Consider the following 11,736-nt stretch of genomic DNA (forward strand, 5'->3'; position numbering starts at 1 on the left):
CCGAACACCTTATTTCTCTTGTTGATCGAAGGACGTTACACCATTGATTTTGTTGGCTGCTACTGTTTCCACCGTATGAATACAAGTCTCCATGCCACCATCACTTCAATAACCCAAACCTGCCATCGTCAAAATACCACCACTATTATTTTTTTCACCTCCTCTCGTCACTATTATTGTTACTCCTGCTACAGTTCTGGGTTCGGTTTCTGTCAAGGAAAAACAGCCGAATACTGCAACTATGTACGTTTCTGTTTGGTGTTCCAACCAGTCAGCCCAAGATCGAGACACGTACAACTGTATGAAGCCATAAACTAACAACAAATCCACACCATGCTTGGATTTATACGGCTTTCGTAACCATACCAGAATCACCATCAAAGCCACTGCTATGCTGTTACGAATATGGTTTCTGTTGATTCAATCATCGTCACCAAAACCAAACCTAACTGCTACATCATAACTGCTGTTTTCACTTCTGTTTTTACCCAAGAAACACCACAACCGTTACCTATCACCACCCTACTACCACCTCCTTCAACCGTTAACCACCTCACCACCATCAAACGACTACTGCTACATCTCATTTATCGAACGCCACACCTGCAATGTTCTTGCTTATACAGTGACTACAATAATATGGGTATGATATTAAAATGGATAATGGTAATGTGACTAGATAAGAATGAAAGGTTTAAAGTGATAAAGTTATGGTGGGGTTTAAGGAGACTAGCTGGACGAATTTTTTATAATTGATTAAGCCACTACGTTTCAATCTGTTTCTTTCTGTTCGCTAAAACAATAAACCAAACAACCTCTTTTTTTCTCTCTCTTTTTTAACACCCATTTTTCTCGGATACCTTTTGGATCCAACGGGTCACTGGATCAATGAAACCAATTTTTTTTCTTGATCCATCAACATATCTCTTATTAAATGCATCGGCCCAAATTGTTTCCTAGCAACAATAAGCCCAACAGTTTATGAGGCCCAATTGAGTGATAGCTGATCATAAAGAGAATGAGTTACAGCTTCGGTGTTTTGTATTGTTTCAGTTACATGATATCCGAAGATGAATGATGATTAACATATGATAGGATATAGATGATTAGGGTTAATAGATACGAGATGATGTAGTGATATAATGATGATACTAATACAATGATATAGATGATGATACGATGATGATGGTGGAATTAGGAAAATGACAACAATCGAATACTGGGTAAAAGAATTTAATCCGTAATTAAAACAGAAAAGAGGAAATGGAGGGACGGTTAAGAGTGTTTTCGGGTTAGCGGGAGGTCACAGGTTCCAGCCCAGGCTGAGGCATTAATTTTTTTTAAAGGCCTTTTCTTTTGAGGTAGCATTTTTATCATCATCATCATCATCATCATCATCATCATCATCATTATTATTATTATTATTATTATTATTATTATTATTATTATTATTATTATTATTATTATTATTATCATTTTTATTATTATTATTATTATTGTTATTATTAGTATTATAATTAAACATTATTAGTATTATTATTACTAACAATATCATTATTAGTAGTATCCTTATTATTAATATGATTATCATTATTAGTATTATTATTTTAAAAATTATTATCATTAGTAGTAAAATTATTATTATAGTTATTATTATTATTATTATCATTATTATTATTATTATTATCATTATTACTAAAAGTATCACTATTTTCAAATTTATCTTTTACTAAAGTTAGTATTATTTTTATCATTATTATTATTATAATTAATATTACTAACTATAACTTTAGTTTTAAATATATTTTGTATATAAAATATAACTATATTTTTATGATCTTAAACTAAAAAGATAGATATTATAAATTAGATACAAACATTAGATATATAGAAGTATATAATAGGTATACTACTTTTACTAATAAAATACTTTTTGTTTATTTACATTTTAATATAACTCAAAGTTATTAAAAAAGTTATCATATTAAAAATTATGAGTATTTAAATATATTAATACTAAGTACTTATTCAAAAATGTTTAATGAAGTATATAATATATTATTATGATAATTTAATAGAATATATATAAAATAAATATATTTAAATAATTATTAATATTAAATTTTATATCACAAGTATATTACTAATATCAAAATATATATTTATTTGAATATTTTTATATATGTTAATATACATACTTGATATAGGTTCGTGAATCCGAGGCCAACCCTGCATTGTTCAGTTCCGTCGTATGCATATTTTACTACAAAATATCGTATCGTGAGTTTATTTGCTCCCTTTTTTACTAAATGATTTTGCAATATATATTTTTGGGATTGAGAATAAATGAAATGCTTTCATAAATGTTTGACACGATAGACACAAGCAAAACATTCCTCGGATGAATTATTATACAGACAGAAGTTCTGTAAGTTATTATATCGAATATTTTCCCTGATTATTATAGCTTGGTAACCTAAGAATTAGGGAAATGGCCCCTAATTGACGCGAATCATAAAGGTAGCTACCGGGTTTAACACCCCCACCCAGAATGTTCACTAGACAGTAGAGCTAGTGGGCGTGGTGTTTAGTACTTCGAGGTTTATATATATATATATATATATATATATATATATATATATATATATATATATATATATATATATATATAGACGATACTTGTATATTACGGACTGAAAGTTCTGTTTATTTTGGGGATATTCATGATGTGCATTAAATGTTAAGGTCGGTTATCAAGCAAAGGTTATATATAGAAGGAATGATTTTATACACAGGTTATGTGTATGTTATTTGGTACACGAGATATGTGTACGGTTATAAAAAAAAATCGCGAGGCAATCTACGGGGGAGAAAAGGATACGAACCTACTCTGCCAAGTATTTATGAAATGATTTCGTACACGAGATAGATGTACTGTACTTAAACCTTGTGGTCTATCAAAATCACTGAATTTTATTGTTCACAATAAACCTATGAACTCACCAACCTTTTGGTTGATACTTTTAAAACATGTTTATTCTCATGTCTGAAAGAAATCTTCCGCTGTGCATTTGCTCATTTTAAAGATATTACATGGAGTCGTTCATGGCATATAGATGCCAGTACCTCGCAATGGGACTAGCTGTTGAAGACTTCGTCCACGTGGATTAGGACGGGTCACTATAGGTGGTATCAGAGCGGTGGTATTAGCGAACCAGGTCTTATATTGGCGTGTCTAACTGATAGTCGTTAGGATGCATTAGTGAGTCTGGACTTCGACATAGTAGTTATTAGAATACATTAATGAGTCTAGACTTGCACCTTGTCTGTATGACAAAAGTTTGCATATCATTCCTTGTCGAAAAATATCTACGTATCATTTTTAGTCTCGACACGTCTTATTGCAATTATTGCATAAATGGTGTATATACGAATTCATATTCCATCACATTAGACCTTGTCTGACACATTTCCTTATTTCTCTCCGTAATCTACGGGATCTTCTGCATTATATATAGGTATTCTATATAATTAGAATATCATCCGATATCCGAAAATCATTTCATATCGAAAATCCTTTATCCGACCGTACAAGATGGAACTCACAATGTAACATCCCGTTTTTTCCGTACATATCGAAAGGTACATACTTAATCATTTGTACGTATGTAACTCGTTGTTTATGCGTAATTGTGTAGAGATATATATATATGTACTTGTTAATGTGTGCGTAAATAAGTCTTAGAGGAGCTTCGGTTAGTGTTAAGTCTTGTGAGACTTAGATATGAGAGTTAGACGTGTATTGGAGGCTTGAACGAATTAATGTTGTGTAAAACGATTTTTGTGTTTAAGATGGTCGAGCTGACCAGATCGTGCCTTAAGCCGCGCCGCGACAAATGGGTCAGCGCCGCGGCAAAGCAAGCAAACCAGGATCAGAAGTTGAGTTAAGAGTGGTGGTTTTTCCTTTGTAACGTCGCGCCGCGACATTTAGCGCCGCGCCGCGGCAATTCTGCAGTTTTGATTCCGGTTTTAGCTTAAATTAAATGACTTTGAGGGACAAAATGGTAATTTGACATGTAAATCTGGTGGGAACATTAACTCTCCACCACACATCCATTTATTTCATTTTCATTTCCATTTTCTTTCCTATTTCTCTCCCAAAACACAAAACCCACCTAGCTTGATCTTGAGATTTGAAGTTGGAGATTTGTGAATCAAACCTAGGAGCGAGATTTAAAGTTGTTCCTTGTGTCTCTAGCTAAGCATTGATAGTCTCGGTAAGTTCTAACTCTAAGTTTTGAGTTTTAATTGGTTAATGACTAGGGTTTTGGGTACTAGAGATTTGTAAGACCCATTTGGTGGTAAAATGGGCGAGTTTGGGTTATGTGTTGTAATGAAACCCTAATAGCCACAATATAGGGTTTTGGCCTTGTGATTTAAGGTTGTAAGTGTCAATTGGTGTTGTTAGCCACTAATGCACTTTAAGAATTATGAAAGAGGTGTTAATGGGCGAGTTTGACTTGATTATGAGTTTAAGTGTTATAAAATGGGTCAAAATGTACTAGTTGACCTTATTAGTTGAAATGGGTATGGATTACCTTAAGTTTCTGTTAATTGAAGTTAATAGACTTTAATTCACTAGTCTTAGTGATTAAAGTCGAGTCTTGGCCATTTATGGGCGGTTGTGAGTAGTGGAGTCATTGAATGCAAATTGGGACATTAAATGCTTAAGTGGGAGTATTGTGGTTAATCCCACTAGTTGTGAAATTGAATGTGCACTTAATGATTTAGGTACATTGCGTTGAAGCTCGGAAGTGCTAAATCATCATCCTTGTGACAAGGTGAGTGGAATAATTATATGTGTATGTATATAATTTATTTACTTGTGGGGTGTGGGTTTAAAGTTCATTGTTGACGATACCATACACTAGAGTATATTGTGTTGTGGTGGGGGTTTAAAGTTCGTTGTTGACGATATCTCACGTATGGAATTAAAGTTCGATGTTGACGATGCCATACGACTATTGTAGTGAGTTGATGAGGGTTTAAAGTTCGATGTTGACGATACCTCATATGTGGGTTTAAAGTTCAATGTTGACGATACCACATTAAAATAGGCGAATGGGATTTAAGTTCGATGTTGACGATACCATTCGTTGGGCTAGCCTTGAGATCTTGAGTACTATGGATGTTGTGAACATCATCGTTATACTTGTATTAATGTGTTGTCGCGATATATGCTATTGTTATACTAGTCTTGTTATCGTGGTACTTAGCGTTATACGTGTGAAAGGTATGCTAATTATGTAACTAGTATGTATGCGGATTTGGTAAGTGTTTGCAAGTAAGTAGGTTATATATATGTATGTATAATTGTTGCACTCACTAAGCCTTGCTTACCCTCTCGTTGTTTACCATTTTATAGGTTCCGGCTTGGACAAGGGTAAGGGCATACGTTTGGACTAGTGGTCTCCCGCTTATGTTATCGGGGGTGCTTTTGGTGTTAGCTTTTGAAGTTTGGCCTAGCGTTTTGGGTAGTTTAGCCCCAAACCATGCTCGAGGTCGTTTGGATTATAAACTATCATTGTAGTGGGTCAAACTTGTATAAAACTTAATTAATGGCCTTCGTGCCTTTTTGTAAACGTTTAAGTTGATGTACGTTTAAATGGAACTTGTGGAATGATTTACATATTTAATTGGCGCATAAATGTGTATTATAAAAAAAAAAAAATCGTATCGTATGGAATACGGGTTGGGTTATTTCAAGTGGTATCAGAGCATGGTCTAAGGGATTTACGCGACTTGAGATAGGTGCCTAGACTTGGACTTTATTGTGTGAGCGCTTTATGCGGGACTTGTATGACTTTGGGTCTAATCAGGAATTGTTAGTGCCTTGGTTTATATGAACTAACCTTGTGCTAATTGTTTTGTATTGTGTTTAGCAATCATAAAGCAAGACGGATGTTGTACTAGCGAGTTAATGCGACTTGCTCGCGTAACAACGATTAGCTACCTTTGTTACGAGTGCAAATTGTGTCAAACGAGTAATGTACGAAGATTGTCGAGCAAGATGGAGTAGTGTGGTGTACATGTATATACTTACATGTTATGTCTTTTCGTTCTTTGTTTAATCCTTTCCGTTTTATAGAATGAAGACGAGAAACGGACACGATAATGATAACGGTGGTACGAGTGAAGATGTTGAACTCACGGCCAAGGTTGAGGCCATCTTTAAAAAGTTAAAGAAGGATTTTCTTGAAGATGTCCGAAAGGTCTTCCAAGAGTCGGTCGATGGACAAGTGACCGAAATGATCAATGATCGAATGAAAGCCGCATTAGAGGAGGCTTTAGAGGCTAGAAACATTTACCCTCGAGGCGAAGGGGGTGAAGGTAATGGTGGGGGTGGAAGGCGGGACTTCCACTACAAAAATTTCAAGGATACTCAACCTCCAATGTTTAATGGGGTGAGGGATCCATTGAAAAGCACTTGTTGGATTTCCGATATTGAGGGAGCTTTCCGTACCGTGAAATGTCCTCCCGAGAAGAAGACGAGGTATGGGTCTAGCATGTTACGTAAAGAAGGCAAGTTGTGGTGGGACGATAAAATCAATTTATACGGTGAAGAGCAATGCATGAGCTTGACATGGGAGGAGTTTAAGAAGGAATTCTTCTAAGAATACCGAACTTCTTCCGACCTTGATAGAATCCGGGACGAGTTGCATCATTTGCAACAAGGTTCAATGGACTTGGTTAGTCTCAAGTCTACCTTTTTGGCAAAGACTCGCTTTTGCCCGGAATATGTTGGTGACGATCACAAGCTAATGAAAGATTTCTACCGTACTTTGAATGACGAGTTCAAGGGTAAGATTAGTCGGGGAATGGCTAAGACTTTTGAAGAGCTATACGAGTTGGCTCGGGGTTTTGAGCCGGAGGTTCCAAGAAAAAGCGATTTCACTTTTTCAAAAAGAAAGTTTGAAGGTTCGAGTTATTCGAATTTTTCAAATAAAAAGAACAAGAACAAAAAGGGTTCCGAAAGTGTCAATAGTGTGAAGAAGGGCGCTACCGGTGGTTTTGGGAACTTTGTCCCTACTTGCTACAATTGTGGGGTACGTGGACATATGTCTCGAGATTGTCCGAAGCCAAATTCAACAAACAAGCTCACTTGTTTTAATTGCAACAAAGAAGGACACCGAAAGTCAGAGTGTCCCGATTTGAACAACGATAATGTTAAAAGGCTAGAGAAGGCGGCGGGTACGGCTAGGGGTTGAAACTATTTGATGACTAATGACGAAGCCAAGCAATCCAACGAAGTTGTCTCAGGTACCTTCTTGGTTAATTCTAATCCGGCAAGGATTCTTTTTGATAGCGGTGCAAATTTGTCGTTTGTGTCTCCAAAATTTGTGCCTAAACTTGATAGACCGTTAGCTAAGTTAAGTCGTCCGGTAGAAGTCGAAATAGCGGACGACAAGACGGTGCTAGTGGTTGATGTGTGTAGGAATTGTGATGTCGTTTTTGGTACCGAAAACTTTAAAATTGATCTCATCCCTATGACTTTGGGCGATTTTGATATCGTTGTTGGTATGGATTGGCTCGATCGAAATAGAGCCGATATTGCATTCCATGAAAAGTTTATACGTGTGAAGACCCCAAGTGGGGGAGAGTTGATTATTCATGGCGATAGACGAAGAAGACTTGTGCCGATATGTTCTTTTGCACGGGCACGTCGTTTTCTTGTTAGTGGTGGCTTGGCTTTTCTTGCCCATGTTGTTGATACTCGTGATGAGCCACCACCTATTCGTGAAATTCTGGTGGTTAGTGAATTCGAAGACGTTTTTCCAGATGAGTTACCGGGTGTTCTGGCGGAAAGACAAGTTGAATTTCGCATTGAGTTGGTTCCGGGAGCTACTCCCATTGCTAAAACTCCTTATCGTTTAGCACCAACGTAAATGCAAGAGTTGTTAAATCAAACCCAAGAGTTGCTTGAGAAGGGTTTTATTCGACCGAGTGCTTCACCGTGGGGCGCTCCGGTTTTATTCATGAAAAAGAAGGATGGTAGTATGCGGATGTGCATCGATTATCGGGAGTTGAATAAAGTGACGATCAAGAATTGTTATCCGTTGCCTCGGATTGACGATTTGTTTGACCAACTCCAAGGTGCGACGTATTTCTCTAAGATCGACCTACGGTCCGGCTATCACCAAATGCGGGTCCGTGAGGAAGATATCGAGAAAACGGCTTTTCGAACGCGTTATGGGCATTTTGAGTTTGTAGTTATGCCTTTTGGTCTTACGAATGCACCGGCAGCATTCATGGATCTTATAAACCGAGTGTGCCAACCTATGTTGGACAAGTCAGTGATTGTGTTCATTGACGACATACTAGTCTACTCGAAGAGTATGAACGAACATGAACGTCATTTGCGTGAAGTATTGAAGACGTTACAAAAGGAGAAGTTGTATGCAAAGTTCTCCAAATGTGAATTTTGGCTAAGGGAGGTTCAATTCCTTGGCCACATTGTGAACAAGGACGGTATCCAAGTGGATCCGGGGAAGATAGAGACGGTGAAGAGTTGGAGACAACCGACTACGCCTACGGAAGTCCGAAGTTTTCTCGGATTGGACGGTTATTATCGTCGGTTTATCCAAGACTTTTCTAAGATCGCTTCTTCATTGACGAAATTGACGAGGAAGAACGTGAGGTTTGTTTGGGGGAACGAGCAAGAAATTGCTTTTCAATTGTTAAAAGAGAAGTTATGTCAAGCTCCGGTGTTGGTTTTGCCCGAAGGGGTGGAAGACATGACGGTTTATTGTGATGCCTCGTTAAATGGACTCGGGTGTGTTCTAATGCAAGGAGGTAAAGTCATCGCTTATGCCTCTCAACAATTAAAGGAACACGAGTCGAGATATCCAACTCATGATCTTAAGTTAGCGACGGTTGTGCATGCATTGAAAATTTGGCGCCATTACTTGTATGGTGTCAAGTGTACGATTTATTCGGATCATAAGAGTTTGAAACATCTCTTTAATCAACGAGATTTGAATTATCGTCAACGTAGGTGGATGGATGTGGTAAAAGATTATGATTGCGAAATACTTTATCATCCGGGCAAGGCGAATGTGGTCGCGGATGCGTTAAGTTGAAAGAGTCATCACCCGGCGTTACGATTGGAATTGTTACGTATGATTATTACTAACGATTTTCTTGAAAAACTCGGTGTGATTCAAATAGAGGCTTACGTTCACAACAAGCATGCGGAGTGAATTGTGGGACAATTGGAGTTCATTACTATGGGCTCGCGTGGTCTGTTGTCTTTTCAAGGAAGAGTGTGGGTGCCTAAGATGGGTGATTACCGACAAGCGCTACTCGATGAAGCACATAAGTCAAAGTATTCCATTCATCCGGGCGCGACGAAAATGTATCTTGATTTAAGGAAAGATTATTGGTGGCCGGGCATGAAACGTGATGTTGTGAAGTATGTTGAGCAATGCGTCACGTGTTTGCAAGTTAAAGCCGAGCACCAAAAGCCGTATGGTAAGTTACAACCGTTAGAAATCCTGAAATGGAAATAGGAGCACATTACCATAGATTTCATCACAAAGCTGCCTAAAACGGCGAGAACCCAATTTGATTCGATTTGGGTTATAGTAGATCGATTGACGAAGAGTGCTTTGCTTCTTCCCATTAAGGAAGCGATATCGTCGGAGACTTTGGCTAAGTTGTTTATCAAGGAAGTCATCTCACGACACGGTGTTCCTATATCTATTATTTCGGATCGAGATACCCGTTTTACATCTCGGTTTTGGGAAAAGTTTCATGAAGATATGGGTACGCAATTGAAATTGAGCACGGCGTATCATCCTCAAACGGACGGTCAAACCGAACGTACGAATCAAACTTTGGAGGATATGTTACGGGCGTGTATTATCTATTTTGGTGGTAGTTGGGACGAGCACTTACCTTTGGTGGAATTCTCGTACAATAATAGTTATCATACTAGTATTGGGATGCCACCTTATGAGATGCTTTATGGGCGTAGATGTCGAACCCCGATTTGTTGGGGTGAAGTGGGACAAAAGGAAATCGGGAGTACTGATTTGGTTTTAGAGACGAATAGTAAGATTGATGTGATTCGAGAGCATTTGAAAAAGACTCAAGATAGGCAAAAGTCGTATGCCAACAAACGTAGACGAACGATCGAATTTCAAGAAGGTGACATGGTGATGCTTAAGGTTTCACCATGGAAAGGTATTATTCGATTCCGGAAACGAGGAAAGTTAGCTCCTCGGTTTATTGGACCATTTAAGGTTTTAGCTCGTGTTGGTGAAGTCGCGTATCGTTTGGAATTACCCGAAGAGCTTGCGGGGATCCGTAATACATTTCATGTTTCCCATCTCCGTAAGTGTCTTGCGGATGATTCCTCTTAGGTGCCGTTAGACGAGATTGAGCTAAATAATAAGTTAGAGTATATCGAGGAACCGATTGCCATACTTGATGAGAAGGTCAAAAGGTTGAGACATAAAGAGGTTAGGACTTTTAAAGTTCAATGGCGTCGTAGTAAGGGTTCCGAATTTACTTGGAGCCCAAAGAGTTTGTGTTGGTTTATCTTCCTTCTTGTCATGCCGCTTGGATCGCAAGGACGCGCTCCGATTCAAGTGGGGGAGAGTTGTAACATCCCGTTTTTTCCGTACATATCGAAAGGTACATACTTAATCATTTGTACGTATGTAACTCGTTGTTTATGCGTAATTGTGTAGATATATATATATATATATATATATATATATATATATATATATATATATATATATATGTACTTGTTAATGTGTGCGTAAATAAGTCTTAAAGGAGCTTCGGTTAGTGTTAAGTCTTGTGAGACTTAGATATGAGAGTTAGACGTGTATTGGAGGCTTGAACGAATTAATGTTGTGTAAAACGATTTTTGGTTTAAGATGGTCGAGCTGACCAGATCGTGCCTTAAGCCGCGCCGCGACAAATGAGTCCGGGCCGCGGCAAAGCAAGCAAACCAAGATCAGAAGTTGAGTTAAGAGTGGTGGTTTTTCCTTTGTAACGTCGCGCCGCGACATTTAGCGCCGCGCCGCGGCAATTCTGCAGTTCTGATTCCGGTTTTAGCTTAAATTAAATGACTTTGAGGGACAAAATGGTAATTTGACATGTAAATCTGGTGGGAACATTAACTCTCCACCACACATCCATTTATTTCATTTTCATTTCCATTTTCTTTCCTATTTCTCTCCCAAAACACAAAACCCACCTAGCTTGATCTTGAGATTTGAAGTTGGACATTTGTGAATCAAACCTTGGAGCGAGATTTAAAGTTGTTCCTTGTGTCTCTAGCTACGCGTTGATAGTCTCGGTAAGTTCTAACTCTAAGTTTTGAGTTTTAATTGGTTAATGACTAGGGTTTTGGGTACTAGAGATTTGTAAGACCCATTTGGTGGTAAAATGGGTGAGTTTGGGTTATGTGTTGTAATGAAACCCTAATAGCCACAATATAGGGTTTTGGCCTTGTGATTTAAGGTTGTAATTGTCAATTGGTGTTGTTAGCCACTAATGCACTTTAAGAATTATGAAAGAGGTGTTAATGGGCGAGTTTGACTTGATTGTGAGTTTAAGTGTTATAAAATGGGTCAAAATGTACTAGTTGACCTAATTAGTTGAAATGGGTATGGATTACCTTAAGTTTGTGTTAATTGAAGTTAATAGACTTTAATTCAC

The sequence above is a fragment of the Rutidosis leptorrhynchoides genome, chromosome 4 (assembly GCF_046630445.1).
Source record: "Rutidosis leptorrhynchoides isolate AG116_Rl617_1_P2 chromosome 4, CSIRO_AGI_Rlap_v1, whole genome shotgun sequence".
Taxonomy (NCBI): domain Eukaryota; kingdom Viridiplantae; phylum Streptophyta; class Magnoliopsida; order Asterales; family Asteraceae; genus Rutidosis; species Rutidosis leptorrhynchoides.